This window comes from Bubalus bubalis, chromosome 2 (assembly GCF_019923935.1).
Source record: "Bubalus bubalis isolate 160015118507 breed Murrah chromosome 2, NDDB_SH_1, whole genome shotgun sequence".
Lineage (NCBI taxonomy): Eukaryota > Metazoa > Chordata > Mammalia > Artiodactyla > Bovidae > Bubalus > Bubalus bubalis.
In genome coordinates, this window is record NC_059158.1 from 15,687,522 (window position 1) to 15,710,623 (window position 23,102).

The 23,102-nt window shown below is 39.0% G+C and overlaps 2 long non-coding RNA genes across 9 annotated transcripts in view; one reads left to right on the top strand and one right to left on the bottom strand.

Annotated features, from left to right (window-relative positions):
• LOC112579563 overlaps window positions 1-22,931 on the top strand; it is a 132,073-nt gene extending 109,142 nt beyond the window's left edge. For 2 of the 3 annotated variants that reach the window (XR_006544393.2, XR_003103889.3), the window contains 4 exons: window positions 16,464-16,665; window positions 19,795-19,904; window positions 20,268-20,324; window positions 22,793-22,931. This is a non-coding gene — a long non-coding RNA (uncharacterized LOC112579563). The remainder of the gene's footprint in view (window positions 1-16,463; window positions 16,666-19,794; window positions 19,905-20,267; window positions 20,325-22,792) is intronic. The other variant, XR_006544394.2, reaches the window with a different exon arrangement.
• LOC112579558 overlaps window positions 1-23,102 on the bottom strand; it is a 224,226-nt gene that overhangs the window by 41,563 nt on the left and 159,561 nt on the right. For 2 of the 6 annotated variants that reach the window (XR_006544395.2, XR_006544396.2), the window contains 2 exons: window positions 22,862-22,916; window positions 19,839-20,018 (listed from right to left, as the gene is read on the bottom strand). The exons of 2 other annotated variants lie outside the window; for them this stretch is intronic. This is a non-coding gene — a long non-coding RNA (uncharacterized LOC112579558). Of the gene's footprint in view, window positions 1-19,838; window positions 20,040-22,861; window positions 22,917-23,102 lie in introns of all 6 variants that reach the window. 2 more of the 6 variants (XR_006544398.2, XR_006544400.2) reach the window with 2 other exon arrangements.

The window sequence follows — 23,102 nt, forward strand, 5'->3', positions numbered from 1 at the left end:
TCCCAGTCCCCCAGAATTTGTCCCCTTGGAAACACCACAAGCCATTTCCTTGTGTTGCTGACAAGCTTGAAGTGTCTATGGGATTGCTTAAGGGTCATGGAAAAGAGGTAAAAGGGAGTAAAAGGGCTCCTCCTAGACCTGGCATTGACTATCCCTCACTGCCCCTTTCCCCACTTAGAGAGGCCACCACTGGCGATGCCCAGTTGGCTCAGGGCAAGGAGCTCAGGGCAAGGAGCTGTTCTGAAACAGCCCCGTCCAGAACCCTGACACAGAAAGCTGAAGGTTCAGTTTGGGATGTCCCCTGTTAATAGTGTTAGCAGAATGGATCGTTAGAAATTCCACATGCTTTTTCCTCTCATATAAATTATATAAGCAGAACTGTTCAGGCCCTCGGACTCATTCTGAAAAACCCAGTTCACTGATGATGGAGTCGTCGTAAAGGAGCTCTGGTTTGGGAGACTGGGTTCTGGTCCAAGCTCTGAAACTAACATGTTACGAGTTTGGGGACAGTGGGTCCAAACCCAAACCCAACCACAGAAAAAGGTAGGGAGAAGGGACCTCTCTCAGGAGGCTCAGGATGTAAGGGATGTAACTGATAAACCTCTGACTGAAAAATAAGACAGTCAGGTGTGCTCAAAATGTCCTTTTGACACAGTGACTCAGCACCTCAGAGATGAGTTCACAACATCATTCCCTGAAGCCTGACTGTCAACACTTGAGCATCTTTAGAGACTTAAGCTCCAAATTTAATCCTGTGATATTCTGCACCCTTTAAAAGTCTGGTGGTAAGAGATACAAATATTGACTCCGCAAAGTGAGTTCAGAGATTTGATTGAAAAATTAAAATACACTTAAATAATCTCACTCACTCTGGTTTATAGGAGCAAGAGTATTGTGTATTTGGACAAAGTTGGCTAGATGGCATATTGAAAACCCCAGATGAAAATGAGGAGAGGGAGACCTTATAAGTTACATGGAAGAATCACAGGACATCCCTGGGAAGGTCATAATAGCAAGAGTCTTAAAAGAAATAGCAATAGAAGACCTTAATTAGCAAGGTCTTAACAAGGGGCAATTGGAATTGGAATGAATCGAGTTGGAATAATTGAGCTCTGAAAATACACAGGGAGATGGAAACTCAACTCAGGGAACTAAATACACCATAAATTAGATAAAAGCAGAATCTCAAAACCAGAATCTATGCCAGAGGCACAGACAGGGGATTTTTATTGCTTTTAAGGGGTGACAGTTGGAGTAGCATGGGAATTACTGGTTATGTACCTCTGTTCCATCCTATTTGCACCTACGCTTTGCTTCATATGATAGTAAAGCTTAACTTGTAAGGTTGCATTGGCCAAATGCCAGGCAGAAATATTGAGGAAGGGGTGCCACTAAAAACAAAAATTTCACATTGAAATTTGCTAGTGAAAATTTTACTTTTTTTTTTTTTTTTACAAATAGTCATGGTACTTTCAGGTACACAGGCATTTTCTCTACTTTCACAACATCTGTCTTGTCAGTTCAATTGTCACTCAGTCGTTTCTGACTCTTTGCAACCCCATGAACTGCAGCATGCCTGGCCTCCCTGTCCATCACCAACTCCTGGAGTTCACCCAAACTCATGTCCATTGAGTTGGTGATATCATCCAACCATCTCATCCTCTGTCGTCCCCTTCTCCTCCTGCCCTCAATCTTCCCCAGCATCGGGGTCTTTTCAAATGAGTTAGCTCTCCACATCAGGTGGCCAAAGTATTGGAGTTTCAGCTTCAACATCAGTCCTTCCAATGAACACCTAGGACTGATCTCCTTTAGGATGGACTGGTTGGATCTCCTTGCAGTCTAAGGGACTCTCAAGAATCTTGTCCAACACCACAGTTAAAAAGCATCAATTCTTCAGTGCTCAGCTTTCTTCACAGTTCAACTCTCACATCCATACATGACCACTGGAAAAACCATAGCCTTGACTAGACAGACCTTTGTTGACAAAGTAATGTCTCTGCTTTTTAATATGCTGTCTAGGTTGGTCATAACTTTCCTTCCAAGGAGTAAGCGTCTTTTAATTTCATGGCTGCAATCAACATCTGCAATGATTTTGGAGCCCCCAAAAATTAAGTAAGCCACTGTTTCCACTGCTTCCCCATCTATTTGCCATGAAGTGATGGGACCGGATGCCATGATCTTCGTTTTCTAAATGTTGAGCTTTAAGCCAACTTTTTCACTCTCCTCTTTCACTTTCATCAAGAGGCTTTTTAGTTCCTCTTCACTTTCTGCCATAAGGTTGGAGTCATCTGCATATCTGAGGTTATTGATATTTCTCCTGGCAATCTTGATTCCAGCTTGTGTTTCTTCCAGTCCACCGTTTCTCATGATGTACTCTGCATAGAAGTTAAATAAACAGGGTGACAATATACAGCCTTGATGAACTCCTTTTCCTATTTGGAACCAGTCTGTTGTTCCATGTCCAGTTCTAACTGTTGCTTCCTGACCTGCATACAGATTTCTCAAGAGGCAGGTCAGGTGGTCTGGTATTCCCATCTCTTTCGGAATTTCCCACAGTTTATTGTGATCCACACAGTCAAAGGCTTTGGCATAGTCAATAAAGCAGAAATAGATGTTTTTCTGGAACTCTCTTGCTTTTTCCGTGATCCAGCGGATGTTGGCAATTTGATCTCTAGTTCCTCCGCCTTTTCTAAAACCAGCTTGAACATCTGGAAGTTCACGGTTCATGTATTGCTGAAGCCTGGCTTGGAGAATTTTGAGCATCACTTTACTAGCATGTGAGATGAGTGCAATTGTGTGGTAGTTTGAGCATTCTTTGGCATTGCCTTTCTTTGGGATTGGAATGAAAACTGACCTTTTCCAGTCCTGTGGCCACTGCTGAGTTTTCCAAATTTGCTGGCATACTGAGTGCAGCACTTTCAAAGCATTATCTTTCAGGATTTGAAATAGCTCAACTGGAATTCCATCACCTCCACTAGCTTTGTTCGTAGTGATGCTTTCTAAGGCCCACTTGACTTCACATTCCAGGATGTCTGGCTCTAGGTGAGTGCTCACACCATCATGGTTATCTAGGTCGTGAAGATCTTTTTGTACAGTTCTGTGTATTCTTGCCACCTCTTCTTAATATCTTCTGCTTCTGTTAGGTCCATACCATTTCTGTCCTTTATCAAGCCCATCTTTGCATGAAATGTTCCCTTGGCATCTCTAATTTTCTTGAAGAGATCTCTAGTCTTTCTCATTGTATTGTTTTCCTCTGTTTCTTTGTGTTGATCGCTGAGGAAGGCTTTCTTATCTCTCCTTGCTATTCTTTGGAACTCTGCATTCATATGGGTATATCTTTCCTTTTGTCCTTGCCTTTAGCTTCCTGTCTTTTCACAGCTATTTGTAAGGCCTCCCCAGACAGCCATTTTGCTTTTTTGCATTTCTTTTTTTGGGGATGGTCTTGATTCTTTTCTCCTGTACAAAGTCACGAACCTCTGTCCATAGTTAATCAGGCACTCTGTCTATCAGATCTAGTCCCTTAAATCTACTTCTGACTTCCACTGTATAGTCCTAAGGGATTTAATTTAGGTCATACCTGAATGGTCTAGTGGTTTTCTCCACTTTCTTCTTTCTTGTAAGTCTCTAAATATCATATTCTGATTATATTATTTCCCTGCTCAACATATATAAGTCTCTTCGTGTCTGTGGAATTAAGTCCAGCTATCTCAGCCTAGCCCTTGTGCAAGTTCTTCATTATCCAGATCCATGGGTGTTAACCTACAGTATACAGCAGACCTGTGCCCCTTCATAGAGGGATGTGACAAGTGCTGGTCCCCATAGTGGATGTTACTGGTTTGCATTTGGCACTCATTTCTTTTCCTCCTTCCTTTATCCTGGCAACCCACTCCAGTATTCTTTCCTGGAGAATCCCATGGACAGAGGAGCCTGGTGCGCTAGAGTCCATAGGGCCGCACAGAGTCAGACACGAATGAAGTGACTTTGCAGGTATCCTAAGATAACCCTTATTTTTCTCAGATCTCCATTTATACTCTACTTGGAAATGCATCTCAGAGTAAAAGGAAGGCTCTGATTGGTCTAACAATAATCCAAATCCTGTTGTCAATGATTGGTTTAGAAATGTGCTAATTACACAGTTCTGGCCAATGAGATGTGAGAAGTGTGTCAGAGGCCTCTGGAACTTTTCTTGGTCTTGAGAGAGGCTTAGAAAGAAGTGAAGTCTGTCTTTGGATGCTGCATGTGACTGGGTTTCCTGAAAGTAAGCCAGCCCCAAGGATGGAAGAGCAGAGAGAATCTAGGTCCTTAATGGCATCCCCAAGCTGCTGAAGCAACTACTAACCCTCCAGTCTGCCCTGCCTCTGGACATCCTGTGATACTGATATGATACTGTTTTGTCTTTTAAACCAGGGTCAGCCTTCCGGCTACTTGCAGCCAAAAACATTGCCCCCAGTGTTGGTCCCTTTTTATTTACTGCTTCAACCTCATTCCAGTCTGAATCTTTACCACTTCAGGGTCCCTAGCCAGATGTATCTGTACTTCTCTATAAATGCCCCCCCAAACACCCTCCCTCCTTCCCTCTGCCCAGCTTCTGAAATCCTCACCATTAAAAAGCTTTTAAAAACATCCTTACCATTAAGAACTCTTTCCTCATAATCCACTCTCTCCTCCCAGCAAGATTTCCCTCCTTTGAATTCCTAAACCCTTTCCTTACATCTCTTCTGGCATTTTTCCTATTCAGGCATTATAGTTATTTGTGTGAACATCAGGTCTTTTTCTCATCGGAAAGTCCTGGGCTGTGTCATTTATAGTTTTGTATTCACCTCCTACCTACAGTAGAGTCTGTGTTTAATATAAAGCACAAGAAATTGGTTGATGGAATCAGATATTACTAGACTGATTTACCACCCACCCTCTGAGAACTCAGTGGACACTAATTAGTGTACTAATGAAGTAAGAACACTAATGATGCAGTTGATTCTCTCAAATGTCACCTCCATGTGAGACATGTATGAAAATGAAATTTTTGAAGAATCTGGCCTCTCTAGTAAATCAAGTTGAGTGAAATTCAGTGGTGACAATTGAATGACATTGTAAACAATAGGATCAATTCACTAAGAAAGCTCATTGCATTTAAAATGCAAGAGTAAATTGCCCAAAGAGCTTGGCTCTGGTTTTTCAGTTGAGTGGAACAGTCAGATGCCCAGATTTCAAGAGCAAAATTGGAACAAAACATAGTGCAGAAATTATGCTCCCAATTCATCTGATGAAATAATTGGCTTGTAGGATTTAAAATACTGTGACAAATCTAACAAATTAGGAAACTGACATCTTGGTTTGAGATGAAGGCTATATATCATACTGTTAAGTGGCAATAGAATATTGACTTCATTCAGAAATCATGGGTCCCATTTATGTTCACCTTGTGATAATTTATTGACACACCACTCATGATTTCTACACTCTTCTGTCAAGGTATTTTGTTTCCATAAAATGATGAACATAATATACTGTTCTTTCATGAATATAACATATTTTAAATAAGGATATTAATGTTAATAATTTCTGTTCTATGCATTTCCTGTTTTTTCAGAGAATTTTTTGTTCTTATGTTTTGATCAAATCTTCTTCAAATGTCTGGCAACCCTTGGTTGTTCACATGCATTCCAGACTATGGCAATAAAAAGTGTGTTTAGAAGCTCAAAAAGAAGGAAAGAAATCATGGGTCAATAACCTTGCATTTCTTTTTCATGGGATCTTTTAAAACAATGACATTATTTGTTGATCTCTGACCCATGTCTGACTGTAAAGATACAACTAAGATTGGAGACACATTTTAACCTCATCATAATTTTTAATTAATTTGAAATATTTTATGCATACAGGAAAACACAGAAGCTAATGTTACAGACACCCCATATACCCAGCATCCTTATTTAACATGATAATATTAGGCTGCATTTGCAATATTTATTTTATATTTTAGATCGCATCCTTTTGTGTGATGCTCTGGATAAATTTCTACTCAGATTTTGAATTCACAAATCATGATTTTCTTCAGTTTTATTTTTGATTTAGAGAGTAAATTTACAGAGAGTAAAATACATAGTAAATAAGTGTAAGTCCAGTGATTTTTGACAGACCTACACACCTGTGTAAACAAACATCCCAGTGCAGATGTACATTTTCATCATTCTAGAAACCTTGCTTGTGCCATGTTGCCGTCAGTCCCTCTCAAGAAGCAAATCCTGTTCTATCACAGTAGATTATTTTTGCCTGTTCTTAAATGCCATGTAAATGAAATCATATGGTATACATATTCTTTTGTGTGTCTGACTTCTTTAGCATGACAAAAAGGGTTGAAGATTTACCGATGTTGTTACATGTTGCCATTTTCCTCTTTAAATTGCTTAGTAATTTTCAATCATATGAATATACTATAATTTCCTTATCCATTCTCTTCCTAATGGACTTTAGGGTAAGCTTGGGATTATGAATAAAGTTGCAGTGAACATTTTTGTGCATGTCTTTTGGTAGATATGTGTTTTAATTTTCTTGAGTTAAATACTTAGAATGGAATTGCTGAGTCTTGGGGAGGTACATTTTTAATTTTATAAGAAGCCAAGAAACTTTTTGTGTAGGGGTTGTACAATTTTATAAACCCAACAATGGTATGAGAGTGCTAATCACTGCACATTCTTGCCGGCATTTGATGGTGGTTAGTCTTTTTAACTATTATTTTTTAGTGGAATGAGTGGCTTCTCATTGTGGTTTTAATTTGCATTTCTTTGTTGACTAGGAAAATTGAGCACTCCATGTTTTCTTTTTATCATACTAATATACTTTTGGTGAAGTATCTAAGCATTTTGACCATTTGAAAATAAGTTTCCTTTTTAAAAATGTTGATTTGTAGTGGATTTATGTATTTTGGATTCAAGTCCCTTGATATATAATTATATATATATATATATATGATTTTTCTCTTGTGACTTCCCTTTGCATTTTCTTAATGGTATATTTTGATTAGTAGAAATTTTTATTTCTCTTTTCCTACTTTTTTGGAGTTAGTAAAATATTTTTTAGTATTCTGTTTCCTCTATTGACTTTTTAAAAATAGCTTTTTTAAGGCATAGTTGACATACAATAAACGGTACATATTTAAAGTGTACAATTTTATAGGTTTTGTCATATGTATACACCTGCAAAACCATTCCCATAACCAAGATAATAAACATATCCATCACTCCTGACATATTTCTTCAGTGCTTCTTCTGTAATCTTTTTCCCCATCTCTTCTCCTCCCCATTTTTTTTTAATCCCTTTGTAGTAACTACAGATATGCTTTCTGTTACTATAGATTAGTTTGCATTTTTTAGAATTGTATAAAAATGGAATCATGCTCTGTCTACTCTTTTTTTGTCTGGCTTCTTCCAGTAGCATAATGAATTTTGGTTCACCCTTATACTTAAAAGTGAAAATCACTCAGTTGTGTCCAACTCTTTGGGACTCCATGGACTATACAGTCCATGGAATTCTCCAGGCCAGAATACTGGAGAGGGTAGCCTTTCCCTTCTCCAGGGGATCTTCCCAACCCAGGGATCAAACCCAGGTCTCCCACATTACAGGCAGACTCTTTACCAGCTGAACCACAAGGGAAGCCCTCCTTATATTTGAGTGTGTCAATTCATTACTTTCTATTACAGGGAAGTATTCCATTTGTATCCATTCATCTACTTATGAACATTGGGACTGTGTTCAGTTTGGGGCTATTAAAGATAAAATTTCTATAATCATTTGAGTGCAAGTCTTAGTTTTGGCACATGCTTTCTGTTCTTTTGAGTTAATCTCTGGTAGGAGAATGGCTGAATCCTATGATAGGCTTAGGTTTAACATTTTAAGAAACTGTCAAGCTGTTTTCCCATGGTTGCATTATTTTATATCCCCATTCTCAGTGTAGGAATGTTCAGGTACTCCACATATTCATCCACACTGATAATTTTAGACATTCTAATAGATGCTATAGCATCTCACTGTGATTTTAATTTGCATTTCCATAATGACTGAGATTGAACATTTTTTTAAAATCTGCTTATTTTCTTTGGCCAAATATGTATTCAAATCTTTTGACCATTTAAAAAAATTGGGTTGTTGTTTTCTTACTATTGAATTTTGAGAATTCTTTATATTTTCTGGATCCAACTTTTTTTTTATCAGAGATGATTTGCAAATATTTACCCTCATTTGTATTTGGTATTTTCATCCTCTTCATTTTCTCATCATAAATGGCAGGAGTTTCTATTTCTGATTAAATGTAATTTATCAATTTGTTCTTTTATGGATCTTGCTTTTGTTGTCGTATCTAAGAAATCTTTGCCTTACCCAAGGTTACAGAGACTTTCTCCTATGTATTCTTCTATAAAGTTTAAAGTTTGGGTTTTATATTTAGATCTGTGATCCACTTTGAGTTAATTTTTGTATTGATAGAAGTTTACTTTTTGCATATGGATATCCAATTGTAGGGCTTCCCTGGTGTCTCAGACAGTAAAAGAATCTGCCCACAATGGGGAGACCCAGGTTCACTCCCTGGATTGGGAAGACGCCCTGGAGAAGGAAATGGCAACCCACTCCAATATTCTTGCCTGGAGAATTCCACGGACAGAGGAACCTGGCAGGCAATAGTCCATGGGTTGCAAAAGTTGGACATGACTGAGCGACTAATGCACACACATCCAATTGTGATGCAACATTTGTTGAATGTCGGTTGACTTTTTAGGTATTCCTCTTTGTATTTGTTTTAAAAACTATTGCCCTAGGGAGCTTATTATACATTCTTAGTTTGTCATAGTCCACTTAAAGTAATATTGTACTACTTCATGTAAAATACGAGAATCTTGCAGTAGTATAATTCCATATGCTACTACTCCATTCTTTATGAATTATCATATATTTTGCTTCTATTTATGTTGTAAAATTCACACCAAAATGTTCAGATCAGTCGCTCAGTCGTGTCCGACTCTTTGCTACCCCATGAATCGCAGCACGCCAGACCTCCCTGTCCATCACCAACTCCCGGAGTTCACTGAGATTCACATCCATCGAGTCAGTGATGCCATCCAGCCATATCATCCTCTGTCGTCCCCTTCTCCTCCACCCCCAATCCCTCCCAGCATCAGAGTCTTTTCCAATGAGTCAACTCTTCACATGAGGTGGCCAAAGTACTGGAGTTTCAGCTTCAGCATCATTCCTTCCAAAGAAATCCCAGGGCTGATCTCCTTCAGAATGGACTGGTTGGATCTCCTTGCAGTCCAAGGGACTCTCAAGAGTCTTCAACACCACAGTTCAAAAGCATCAATTCTTCGGCGCTCAGCCTTCTTCACAGTCCAACTCTCACATCCATACATGACCACAGGAAAAACCATAGGCCTGACTAGACAAACCTTTGTTGGCAAAGTAATGTCTCTGCTTTTCAATATGCTATCTAGGTTGGTCATAACTTTCCTTCCAAGGAGTAAGCGTCTTTTAATTTCATGGCTGCAGTCACCATCTGTAGTGATTTTGGAGCCCAGAAAAATAAAGTCTGACACTGTTTCCACTGTTTCCCCATCTATTTGCCATGAAGTGGTGGGACCGGATGCCATGATCTTCGTTTTCTGAATGTTGAGCTTTAAGCCAACTTGTTCACTCTCCACTTTCACTTTCATCAAGAGGCTTTTTAGTTCCTCTTCACTTTCTGCCATGAGGGTGGTGTCATCTGCATATCTGAGGTTATTGATATTTCTCCTGGCAATCTTGATTCCAGCTTGTGTTTCTTCCAGTCCACCGTTTCTCATGATGTACTCTGCATAGAAGTTAAATAAGCAGGGTGACAATATACAGCCTTGACGTACTCCTTTTCCTATTTGGAGCCAGTCTGTTGTTCCATGTCCAGTTCTAACTGTTGCTTCCTGACCTGCATACAAATTTCTCAAGAGGCAGATCAGATGGTCTGGTATTCCCATCTCTTTCAGAATTTTCCACAGTTTATTGTGATCCACACAGTCAAAGGCTTTGGCATAGTCGATAAAGCAGAAATAGATGTTTTTCTGGAACTCGCTTGCTTTTTCTATGATCCAGTGGATGTTGGCAATTTGATCTCTAGTTCCTCTGCCTTTTCTAAAACCAGCTTGAATATCAGGAAGTTCACGGTTCACATATTGCTGAAGCCTGGCTTGGAGAATTTTGAGCATTACTTTACTAGCGTGTGAGATGAGTGCAATTGTGCGGCAGTTTGAGCATTCTTTGGCATTGCCTTTCTTTGGGATTGGAATGAAAACTGACCTTTTCCAGTCCTGTGGCCACTGCTGAGTTTTCCAAATTTGCTTGCATACTGAGTGCAGCACTTTCACAGCATCATCTTTTAGGATTTGAAATAGCTCAACTGGAATTCCATCACCTCCACTAGCTTTGTTCGTAGTGATGCTTTCTAAGGCCCACTTGACTTCACATTCCAGGATGTCTGGCTCTAGGTCAGTGATCACACCATCGTGATTATCTGTGTCATGAAGATCTTTTTTGTACAGTTCTTCTGTGTATTCTTGCCATCTCTTCTTAATATCTTCTGCTCCTGTTAGGTCCATACCATTTCTGTCCTTTATCGAGCTCATCTTTGCATGAAATGTTCCTTTGGTATCTCTGATTTTCTTGAAGAGATCCCTAGTCTTTCCCGTTCTGTTGTTTTCCTTTATTTCTTTGCATTGATCGCTGAAGAAGGCTTTCTTATCTCTTCTTGCTATTCTTTGGAACTCTGCATTCAGATGTTTATATCTTTCCTTTTCTCCTTTGCTTTTCGCTTCTCTTCTTTTCACAGCTATTTGTAAGGCCTCCGCAGACAGCCATTTTGCTTTTTTGCATTTCTTTTCTATGGGAATGGTCTCGATCCCTGTCTCCTGTACAATGTCACGAACCTCATTCCATAGTTCATCAGGCACTCTATCTATCAGATCTAGGCCCTTAAATCTATTTCTCACTTCCACTGTATAATCATAAGGGATTTGATTTAGGTCATACCTGAATGGTCTAGTGGTTTTCCCTACTTTCTTCAATTTAAGTCTGAATTTGGCAATAAGGAGTTCATGGTCTGAGCCACAGTCAGCTCCTGGTCTTGTTTTTGCTGACTGTATAGAGCTTCTCCATCTTTGGCTGCAAAGAATATAATCAATCTGATTTCGGTGTTGACCATCTGGTGATGTCCATGTATAGAGTCTTCTCTTGTGTTGTTGGAAGAGGGTGTTTGTTATGACCAGTGCATTTTCTTGGTAAAACTCTATTAGTCTTTGCCCTGCTTCATTCCATATTCCAAGGCCAAATATGCCTGTTACTTCAGGTGTTTCTTGACTTCCTACTTTTGCATTCCAGTCCCCTATAATGAAAAGGACATCTTTTTTGGGTGTTAGTTCTAAAAGGTCTTGTAGGTCTTCATAGAACCGTTCAACTTCAGCTTCTTCAGAGTTACTGGTTGGGGCAGACTTGGATTACTGTGATATTGAATGGTTTGCCTTGGAAACGAACAGAGATCATTCTGTCGTTTTTGAGATTGCATCCAAGTACTGCATTTCGGACTCTTTTGTTGACCATGATGGCCACTCCATTTCTTCTGAGGGATTCCTGCCCGCAGTAGTAGATATAATGGTCATCTGAGTTAAATTCACCCATTCCAGTCCATTTCAGTTCGCTGATTCCTAGAATGTTGACATTCACTCTTGCCATCTCTTGTTTGACCACTTTCAATTTGCCTTGATTCATGGACCTGACATTCCAGGTTCCTATGAAATATTGCTCTTTACAGCATCGGACCTTGCTTCTATCACCAGTCACATCCACAGCTGGATATTGCTTTTGCTTTGGCTCCATCCCTTCATTCTTTCTGGAGTTATTTCTCCACTGATCTCCAGTAGCATATTGGGCACCTACTGACCTGGGGAGTTTGTCTTTCAGTATCCTATCATTTTGCCTTTTCATACTGTTCATGGGGTTCTCAAGGCAAGAATACTGAAGTGGTTTGCCATTCCCTTCTCCACTGGACCACATTCTGTCAAATCTCTCCACCATGACCCGCCCGTCTTGGGTGGCCCCATGGGCATGGCTTAGTTTCATTGAGTTAGACAAGGCTGTGGTCCTAGTGTGATTAGATTGACTAGTTTTCTGTGAGTATGGTTTCAGTGTGTTTGCCCTCTGATGCCCTCTTGCAACACCTACCGTCTTATTTGGGTTTATCTTACCTTGGGCGTGGGGTATCTCTTCACGGCTGCTCCAGCAAAGCGCAGCCATTGCTCCTTACCTTGGACAAGGGGTATCTCCTCACTGCCGCCCTTCCTTCCAAAATGTTACTATAGTTAATTTAAATGGTCAATTTTGCTTTAAATAAATTTTAAAAAATAAGAAAGGCAGGTTTTTAAAAATGTATCCACATATTTACTAAGAGCGTTATTGATTTCTCTTTGTATAATTAAAGTTCCATCTGTTATCATTTCTCTTCAGTCTGAAGAATGTCCTTTAGCATTTCTTGAGGTGAGGATCTGCTAGTAATGCATTCTCTCAGCTTTCTTTTATCCAGAAATTTATTTAAACCTCATTTATTGAAGGATATTTTCACTGGCTGTAGAATTCTAGGTTGACAGTTTTCTCTCTGTGTTTTATACATATCCATATCATTCAATTGTTTTCTGACTTTTGTTGTTTTCTGTGAGTAATAGTCATTCATAATTCTTATCTTTGTTCCTTGATATACAATATCTCTTTCTTTTCCTCTAAATGCTTTACAATTTATCTTTGATTTTTATTACTTGGACTATGATATGTCTACTTATGATTTTCTTCATGTCTTCCATCAATTTTGGAAAATTCTCATCTACTAATGCTTACTTTTTTTCCCTCTACTCTCTCTCCTCTCCTTCATCTCCACTTACACTATGCTAGATCACTTTGTATTGTCCCTCAGGTCACTGAGGTTCTATTTGTTTTTATTTCCAACATTTTTTTCTTCATGTTTAGCAATTTGGAAAATTTCTGTTGAGCCATCTTCAGGGTCACTGATGCTTTTTTTATAGTATCCAATTTGCTATTAAATTTATCCAAGGGATCTTTATTTCAGATTTTGTATTTTTCAGTTTGATATCCATTGGCTCCTTTTTATTGTTTATATTTATTGACTAAGATTCCCCATCTCTTACATCACATTTATTCATGCTTTATTTCATATCCTTAAGGATATTTATAATAGGTGTTTTAAAATCCTCATGTGCTAAACCTAACATCTGGGTCATTTCAAGGTCTGTTTCTATTTTTTATCCCTTGATTCTTTGCAGATTTAATAATATTTTATTGCATGCTATATATTGTAAATGATACATTATAGGGAGAATTTGTTGTAGGGAGATGTTGTCTCCCTTTAAAGGGTGATGAGTTTTGTTTTGGTAGTGGTTACATAATTTGTATTGATGAATCTTGATCTAGTCAGACTTTGTTTTAGAATGTCTTAGAATGGTCAGTTACTATTTTTGCCCTAACTCCTGTGGAATGGCTTTTATTATAAGATATAAATTTTACTAAGAAATGGCTTTACTAGAGTCTCAATTGAATATCTTATGTTTTCATTGAGGATGTCCACTCTAGCTGGGCTGCAATCCCAAAGTCTCCAAACTCTGGGTGATCACTAATACCTCTTCAGCTCTCAGCCTCCAGCAGCAGAATTCAGAGTTAGACTTTGTACATGTCCTTCTCAGTTCTTGGCCCAGGATCTGAGGGATTCTCCACCCAGTTTTCTCAGGCTCCAGCTCTGTATAACTCCCCTTTCTCTGGCCATGCCCCCACACATTCTAGCTGCCTTCAAAACACCTTCTGATAATAGTGGTAATATGGATAACTCTATCTTGTTTCTGATTTTAACAGAACTGGCTTTAGTATTTCATTGCTAGTTTCCAATCAGTGCTCTTATAATGTTTCCTTTATTTTACTTAGAGGTTTCACCATGAATTATATCAATTACTCTTTTACCATATATTGGTATAGTCCTATACTTTCCCCTGAATTTATTAATGAAATAAATTATGTTGATAAAATTTCTAATTCACATTCTTAGATTTCTGTAATAGATCCATCATTTATACACTGATAGGTATGTTTTTCAATTTTTCAAGCCCTTAGCATTTCAACTAATAAACCAGAATAATAAGTTTTAAAACATAGTGTGCTTTACCAAGAAAAGGAAAAGCACTAAGTTTCAGTCATTTTGTCTTAACTAAACATACCAAGGCAAGTAAATATAGTTAAAAGAAGTTTGTACTTCATCTCTCTGCTTATGTTACTAAGACAGTGCCATTCAGCTTTATAGAAGTATAATTGATGACAGTTGCACGTTAAAGGCTAAGTTGATATTGTGAAGTGAAGAGAGTTTAGATTCCTGGATCTACCTCTTACGAAGCAAGTGACCTTGCTTAAGTTACATCCCCACTCAGAGCTTCAGTTACCATCTCTGTAAGATCGGGGTAAACCACACCTATCCTGCCAGGTTAATGGTAGCATCAAATGTGATGATGGATGGGGGTATGTTTTATAAGCTATAAGGTATTGTTGGTGGCTATTTTCTTTTTTTTTTTTTTTCAAAATTTCTCTATTCTATTTCTTTTAAAAATTAAGACTTTAGTATTTTTTAAAGCAGTTTAAGGTCCACAGCAAATTTGAGAGGAAAGTTTACAGAGCTATCCCATACATACTTCCTGCCCCTACACGTGCCTCCCTCCTTATCTGCATCTCCCACCAGAGAGAAGCACTTGTTACAGTTGATTCACTTCCATTGCTACATCATGATCCTCCACAGTGCTTGTTTACATTAGGGTTCACTCTTGGTGCTGAACATTCTATGGGTTTAAACAAAACTACAGTGACATGTATCCACCGTTATAGTATCATGCAGGGTATTTTCACTGCTCTAAAACTCCTCTGTACTCTGTTCAACTCTCTCTCTCTCCAAACCTCTGATAACCACACTGCTGTTTTGGTGTTTTTTTTTTTTTTTAATCTCTATCGTTTTGCCATGGCTATTCTTTGTTACCTGTGGTCCCCAAGGACTGCACAGTTGACACAGGACATTCCTTGTTAAGGAAAGGACTGTGGGGAGACTCTCTCTCGACCCTTGTCATCACCTGTCCACCACTGGGTTCACTATCCTGGCGGTGGGGCAGGACCCCCTGTTTTTTTGGACAGGCAAAGAAGGGAAGAAGAAATCCACTCTCATTCCTTGCAAGAGAGGGAAAAAAGGAAAAGGGAAGAGAAAATTCATTTGTCTCTGAGGGGAAAAGGAGGGAAGAAATGTAAAAGAAATACATTTCTGTAGGCTGGGACTCTACCAAAAGCAGAATTTTCACCCTGCCTCCAATATCCCTGTGAGAACTAGGTCTTAGTTTTTTTTTAAGAAACAATGGGAAATGATTTTAACACTCCAGTTCAACTATCTTAACATTTAAACAGATTTTTAGAGGCAGGTTTGGAACCTGCCTAACCACCTAAAGAATCCTGGGAGATTTTTTGTTTCATTGTTCTTTTTGTGGATTTTCAATAACCTCAGCTATGCAGATGACAGCACCCTTATGGCAGAAAGTGAAGAGGAACTAAAAAGCCTCTTGATGAAAGTGAAAGTGGAGAGTGAAAAAGTTGGCTTAAAGCTCAACATTCAGAAAATGAAGATCATGGCATCCAGTCCCATCACTTCATGGGAAATAGATGGGGACACAGTGGAAACAGTGTCAGAGTTTATTTTTCTAGGCTCCAAAATCACTGCAGATGGTGACTGCAGCCATGAAATTAAAAGACGCTTACTCCTTGGAAGAAAAGTTATGACCAACCTAGATAGCATATTGAAAAGCAGAGACATTACTTTGCCAACAAAGGTCCATCTAGTCAAGGCTATGGTTTTTCCTGTGGTCATGTATGGATGTGAGAGTTGGACTGTGAAGAAGGCTGAGCGCCGAAGAATTGATGCTTTTGAACTGTGGTGTTGGAGAAGACTCTTGAGAGTCCCTTGGACTGCAAGGAGATGCAACCAGTCCATTCTGAAGGAGATCAGCCCTGGGATTTCTTTGGAAGGAATGATGCTGAAGCTGAAACTCCAGTACTTTGGCCACCTCATGAGAAGAGTTGACTCATTGGAAAAGACTCTGATGCTGGGAGGGATTGGGGGCAGGAGGAGAAGGGGACAACAGAGGATGAGATGGCTGGATGGCATCACTGACTCGATGGACGTGAATCTCAGTGAACTCCGGGAGTTGGTGATGGACAGGGAGGCCTGGCATGCTGTGATTCATGGGGTCGCAAAGAGTCGGACACGACTGAGTGACGGATCTGATCTGATCTGATATTAAACAATCATACAAAAAACATAAAACCTTATAAAGCTGTTTTGTAACTTACCTCACTTTTCCGTCTCTACCCAGATGCTTCATATACACTTCATCAGCTCAAGCTCAAAATGCCTAAGCACATGACAGCGAGCAATGCTTATGAAGGGTCCTATTGAATGGCTGAAGAAAGGTGATCAGACATCAGAATTTATAGCAGAGAAAGCAGCTGTTCTGTTTTGGAAAGCCACAGAATTGCTTTGGGGTGGTCTTCAAGGAGCAGTCAACAAACCTTCAGGTGAATGTCAGATACTCAGGGCTGCCTGACCCCAGACAATAAGAATAATGGAGAGTTGTGGACAATTTCAGAGTTGAGAGTGTCTTAAAAGTAAGACTATTCTTGGCAAAGTAGCCAAAGTTTTACACATATAGAAACATATTAAACAAATGTGCACAGATGCCCTTCAACTTGTGACTCTGGGCAGTAAAACCATTAAGTGGCAATATTAGGCCCTAAGTACATTCACTTGAACTAGTTTAACTTATGTTTAAGATAATGAATCAAGTAAGTTCTTAGAATTTCACTCTTCTTATTTTTCTTTCTTCTGAATTTAAATCCTACTTCACCCCTAGGTTTCAGTATTCTGGGACATCTGATTTGTATAAAATAGGTGTAAAGAGAAGCCCTCCTTATTTATAACCAGACCAGAGAATGGTCAGTGGTGAGAGAAATATCCCCCTGGTTCAGCTCTGTAATCCTGAAGACAGCTAAAGGAGAAGTTGGTTGGTAGGCAGGTATCTGTTGATGGCATGATGCACTTAGATCTGCTTTCCATGGGTAATGTTCTGTTTGGTTGGTAGCCTGGTTTGTTGTTTTTCAGGAAAAATACTGCAAACGTATACATATACTTCCATGCTGCTGTTCTGGTTTCCACAATCCAGGATCTAAGCTTGCCCTCTGTTTCATCTGTGTCCCTTTAGAGACTCAAAATTGATATATGAAGTGGAATTAGCTTGGGTTGATGCAAAGAAAGGTCAGGGACTTTTCAAAAACAGTGATGGAAAAAGGATTAAATAAACCAGACAAACCAAGATGGCAGGAGAAAAGAAGAAAAAAAGGGAAGAACCAAAAATGATGATTAATGTTGATGATGCTGGTTTAATTGAGAAATTTAAAGGCTGCAAAACATTGTGAAATCAAATTAATGACCTGGAAAATAAACTCAGACTAAGAAATGTCGGATTGGAGAATAATCTTGATGGGGTAGAAGAAACAATGACAGTTTTTCCCCCATAGAACATTGCAAAACTGCTTTGGGTGAATAATTTTTAATTCCTTCCACAAGCTGTATCTTAATTTCACTAAAGTTTGATGCAATCTGTATTTTATATGTGAAATGAGAAATTCTTACAGCGAAAAGACAAATATCTTAACTTGCTTTGGCCTCTGATGACTTTCTGTTTCTATAGAGAAGCTGACAGTTACTGGCTTTGATTGTTTTTGATTATATAGGATGAAAATCAAAGTTGTTAAGAGTGCTAAACATTATGAGTCAAATGCTTATCTGGCTACCTCCAATTATCATACTTAAAACACATACTCCTTCGAACTATTATCTTGATAAGTATCTTTTCAAGATTGTGCTGAATCAAAAGAATTTTTGAATAGTAAAGAGGAAAGTATTTTAGAGAGGATGAGAGCAGCAAAGTACTTTCTTTGTTCCTGATCCTAACTTGAGATTCCCAGAATCAGTCCTAGAGTCACAGTGGGTAAATGGCCTTTTTATTTATGGGATGTGGTATGATGCATCATTATTACACAAATAGTAGATAACAGTTATTGAACATCTATTCTGTGTCTGTGTCTGTGCCAGACATGGTTCTAAGTGCTTTATATATGTAAATTCAGTTGGGTTGCACTATCATCCATGTACGATTGGTATCCTCATTTTAAAGATGAGAAGAGCGAGCTGCAGAGTTAAATCATGGCCCCAGGTCACACAGCTATTACAAAAGAGGCTGGACTCATATCCAAGTTATTCTGGCTCCAGAATCCATTCTTTCAACCACAATACTGTGGTTCTGAGATATTTAAAGACACTGGGATTTTAAAAATAATCTATTTCTGGCAGTGAGTATAAAAATATATTCATGTATCCCAGGAATAGTTTTGTTAGCAAGAGGAAATCTCTCTCTCTCTCTTCTCTTTTTTTTTGGTTACCCATTCATTTTAAATACAAAACAAGTCAGAGTTTTCTGCACTGCCAAAAAGAGTACAGTAAGGTGTGGAGCACATAACAGAAACGTGTGCTTAAAGGGACTTTGTCTTATCTTCCTGGCCTGAAAGGGATCATATTTTCCTTTTTTAAAAAAATATGCAGCTAAAGTTTAAAAGAAACTGATTTTTTGTTTTAATTAATTTTATTTCCTTTGACATAATGGCCAGTTTATTTATTTGACCGAACCACGAGGCATGTGGGATCTTAGTTCCCTGACCAAGGATGGAACCCATGCCTCCTGCAGTGGGGACATGGAGTCTTAGCCACTGAACCACCAGGGAAGTTCCCATAATGGCCTGTTGATATTACACAACAGCAGTGATTTTTTAAAAAATGCTTCAATTCAGAGCAGAGAAGAAGGAACATGTTTTGAACCATGGAATGAGAAGGTGTGAGTAACTCCTGGCTTACCAGGAGCAGAGAGAAACGCAGAAGAAGGGAATGAGTTGTTACTACATCCCTCACTGCAGTACGAAGCACAGTGTCTCTCAACATGATGGATATCTCAACACCAGAGCTGGAAAGAGGATTTGTTGGGTTTTTTTTCCACCCAAAGGATAATTTTACATAGTCTCTCAAGATGGTTGAGGTGGCTGTAATCTGGCCAAAGTTTCTTGAAGGCTGGAGAGTACACATACAGCAAAATAGCGAAGAGAGACCGGAAGAAGAGTGGGAGAGATGAGCCCCACTTGCCACCCATCCACTACTACACCCACCACTTTTTCTTCCTGCTTTGCAGGGCTCAGTGTTTGCCACCAAAGTGGAAGAAAGGGTCTTTGTGAGCCTGGGAGCTCAAACAGGTGAGAGGAAATGCACCTGAAGAAAGAGTGGTAAGAGTTTAGAAAAAATGTTAAAAGCTGTGGCATTCCATCAAAACTCAACAGGATGGAATTCCATCAAAACAACGCATCTTAGATGCCATTGCTGAGAGTCAAAGGAAGACTTAGCTTAGATCTCAACTTTTTACATTATAATTAGGAAAAAGTATATAGCCTCTTTCTTGTTTACAGTGCTTTCTGGCTACAGAAAAAAAATTTTTTTTCTCAAGGTTTATATGCAGAAAGATGACTTAAATAGCTTTAAGAGTTATTTCTTTTGCAAAGAGTATGTGTCCTTGCAATTCTGTTAATTTATTTGTGATATCATAGGTTAAGCCCACATTTGATGAGAATGCTGATGGATGAAGACATACCTGTATTGTGATTTTTGCAGTGGACCATGATTCTAGATTTTGTGCTTGAAGACGCGGACAAAGCAGGTACTAGGTCTCTTGGCAGATATTTTTATCTGTAATTGGGACACTTGCAGTTGCTTCTCAGTGGTGAGGATTAATGCATTGGTGGTGTTGAATCATGTCGCTTGACTTGACAACCTGTGAGTAGAGATTTGAGTGCTGCAACGAACAAGGTATTAGTATCACTTCTGATTTTCTAAATTGTGGAATTGTGAATAGCAGCTCTGACTGCAGATTGCACGTGAAGACTCTCAAAGGCATTTTCATGCTTTCTAAGATGGCAAAATCATGATAAACTTTATGCAGATCCCCCCAAAAAAGGGTAGAGTTTGGGTGAGATTTCATATGAAATACAAGAGTTTGGATGACCTTTTTTTTTCAATATAGCCAATTTTACAACTGATGAAGAGTTAAAATTCTACTGAAGATTTATCTTCTTACAGGGTAAGTTTTATTTATATTTTCCAAAATTATGTGCTTTATGATTTCGTCATAATGTCCATTCATTAAAATATAGAAAATTAGAAGTAAATATGTCTGAAAGAGTCATGTAATTTAACCAGTTCCACAAGCAGTTGAGAGTAGAAACTGAGTTAGGAACACAGGAAGTCTGATTTCTAAGCCAGTGCTTTCTCTGTGGCATCACAGTTTATCATTTAGCTAATTTAATATTCTGCTTTTTGTTTTGACTTAACGTTGTGCCAAAAGTGTATTTGAAGTAAATCTTTCTTAGGGGGAGATAGATCATTCTGCCAAGTACCCCACCAGTGTTTTTGAACAGGTGAAAAAAAAAATCTTATGTCAGTGTTCAGGGTAAAGATCAAAATGCTGGAAGGTTCACACTATGGTGTCTGGATCCTGCTGGAAACACAGGGTATTATACAAAGGCTATTGCATCCCTCCTCATCCCTGGTTGGGGTTTTGCAGGGTCAGTAAGAAGAGGCGATGACCACATCTATCTTTATTTCTAGAAGTCAGAGAACAGCTTGGTAAATTTTATCTGAGAAGAAGATAGAATTTTTAAAATATTTAAGTAGGTATGTATGCCAGGTCTTAGTTGCAACACTCAGGATCTTTGATCTTCACTGTGGTGTCCATGATCTTTTTAGTTGAAGGATGTGGGATCTTTAGTTGTAGCATGTGAATCTAGTTCCCCGACTAGGAATCGAACCCACACCCCCTGCATTGGGAGTTTGAAGTGTTAGCCACTGAATCACCAGGGAGGTCCCAAGAAGGAGATAGATTTTTGTTTTAATATTTATCTATTTGGCTGCATCAGGTCTTAGTTATAGCAAGCAGACTCTACTTTGCATCATGCGGACTCTTTCATTGTGGCATACGGACTCTCTAGCTGTGGCCCAGGCTCAGTAGTTGTGGTATGTGGGCTTAGTTGCCACATGCCATGTGGGATCTTAGTTCCCCGACCACAGATCGAACCCACGTCCCCTGCATTGCAAGGTGAATTCTTAACTACTGGATCACCAGGGAAATCCCAGGAAGGAGGGAGAATTTTTAAGAGAAATATCTAAACCATAAGAGAAAGAAATGGAAATTTGTTTCCTAGGAATTACTGAAAAAAAAGAAAGGAGAAAAATCTCCTCTAGCTCACATGGTTAAAGTGTGTCTTTGCACGCCAATGAACGTATAAAGGTGTCAGTTAGTTGTTTCTAAGCTTTAGATCTGTAAGGAATGGAAAGAAGTCAAAAAACAAAGCAAAGGATAAAGAGTAATTCAGTATAATACTCTCAAAAAGCTGTAGCTGAGTAATACTAGCACCCAGCTTATCGCAGGACGTGGGTTTTCCGATGACAGGGTTGAGAACCCTCCATTCCTCCTGGGGGCCCCCTGCATCTCCGGAGGCCTTCCCCCACTGCCACTCTGCTCCCTCCTAGGCAGCTGTTGGCTGTTCCTTCATCTGCTGTTTTCTGGGCTCCCCGTTTTCCTCCAGGACATCACTGCACTCCATCATACACATGCTCTTTGTCATGGATGCGTCTCCTATGTAGATGTACTCTATAGTTGGTGAAGTACCAGACTCATCTTACAGTTTGTAAATTATGCTTGGATTCAGGCACAACCTCTCCACCAAAGCTGTGCAGCTAAGAGCTGCAGCTCATATCACATGCCCTGAGTAACACCCAACCCCTCTGCCCCTGCCCATCACTTGCCAGCAAGATTTGTTTTCTCGGCAGAAAAACATGCATTGCCCCACGCTGGCAGTCACTTGTTTTAGCACTGGCTAATCACCAATACTGTTTGTGTTAAGTGAGATTCATAGATGCTGATTGCATTTATTGCATAAATTACTTCATTATTAAAATCAGGTCATTTGAGCCCCCAAACCATTAACATGAAGGTTATTAACATAATTTCATAAGCTAATAAATCAAGCACAGGAAAAGAATTAAAGGGTTCTTAGTGATAAGTGTTTCTTCAGAGATTAAGGAACACAATTTTCGTATGCATATATTAACATTTTATGAGTGGGTTCTCACAAGAGCAGGTTTTTTCTCTCTGCATACATGACTCAAAGTCCATCTTCTTCATACTCGGCCTCTCTGAAATTCATTTTCAAAATTAAGTTTTTTTTTTCCCCCTTTTCAAATAACTATAAAGCAATTTTCAGCTGAACCCATTAGCCTTCTGTGATATGCACTGCCTATAAAAATTCTTATCTTTTCACACTTCTTACACTGCGAAAGCTTTGGGATGGAGGGAAGGCAAGGTGGAAATGGAAGGAAAAATACCTTGGATTGGTCTTAGATAATGCCATTTTCATTCCAGGTGAATTTCAAATATATTCCTAGTCTTAAGAGGTCCTAGTGAAGTTCTAATTATCTCTCTAATTACAACACATACTGAGGTTAAGTGTTCTTATCAAATGGTGCATTAAAAATGGGTTTTATTCCCAGGCTGGATCTAATAGGCTCTGATACTGGCCTGAACACACAGAGACTGTTTCCCTCGTTCATTTCGCTCACCGGATGGTGCAAGACTGCGGGTCAGAGCCATCATTATCCAGTGCAATGACGTTGCCTAGAAACGAAGAGAAGTTCCGATGTAAATCTGACTATAACAACTTTATCCTGTGTGCAATTTGTGTAATGTTTTTAGCAAATAGCAACTGATGGACCATAATTGAAATACGTAGACTGTTGTTAGCAAGCATTACGTGTGATTTTACAGGTGAACTGGGGAGATGGGTGGGACCAATGATTCTTT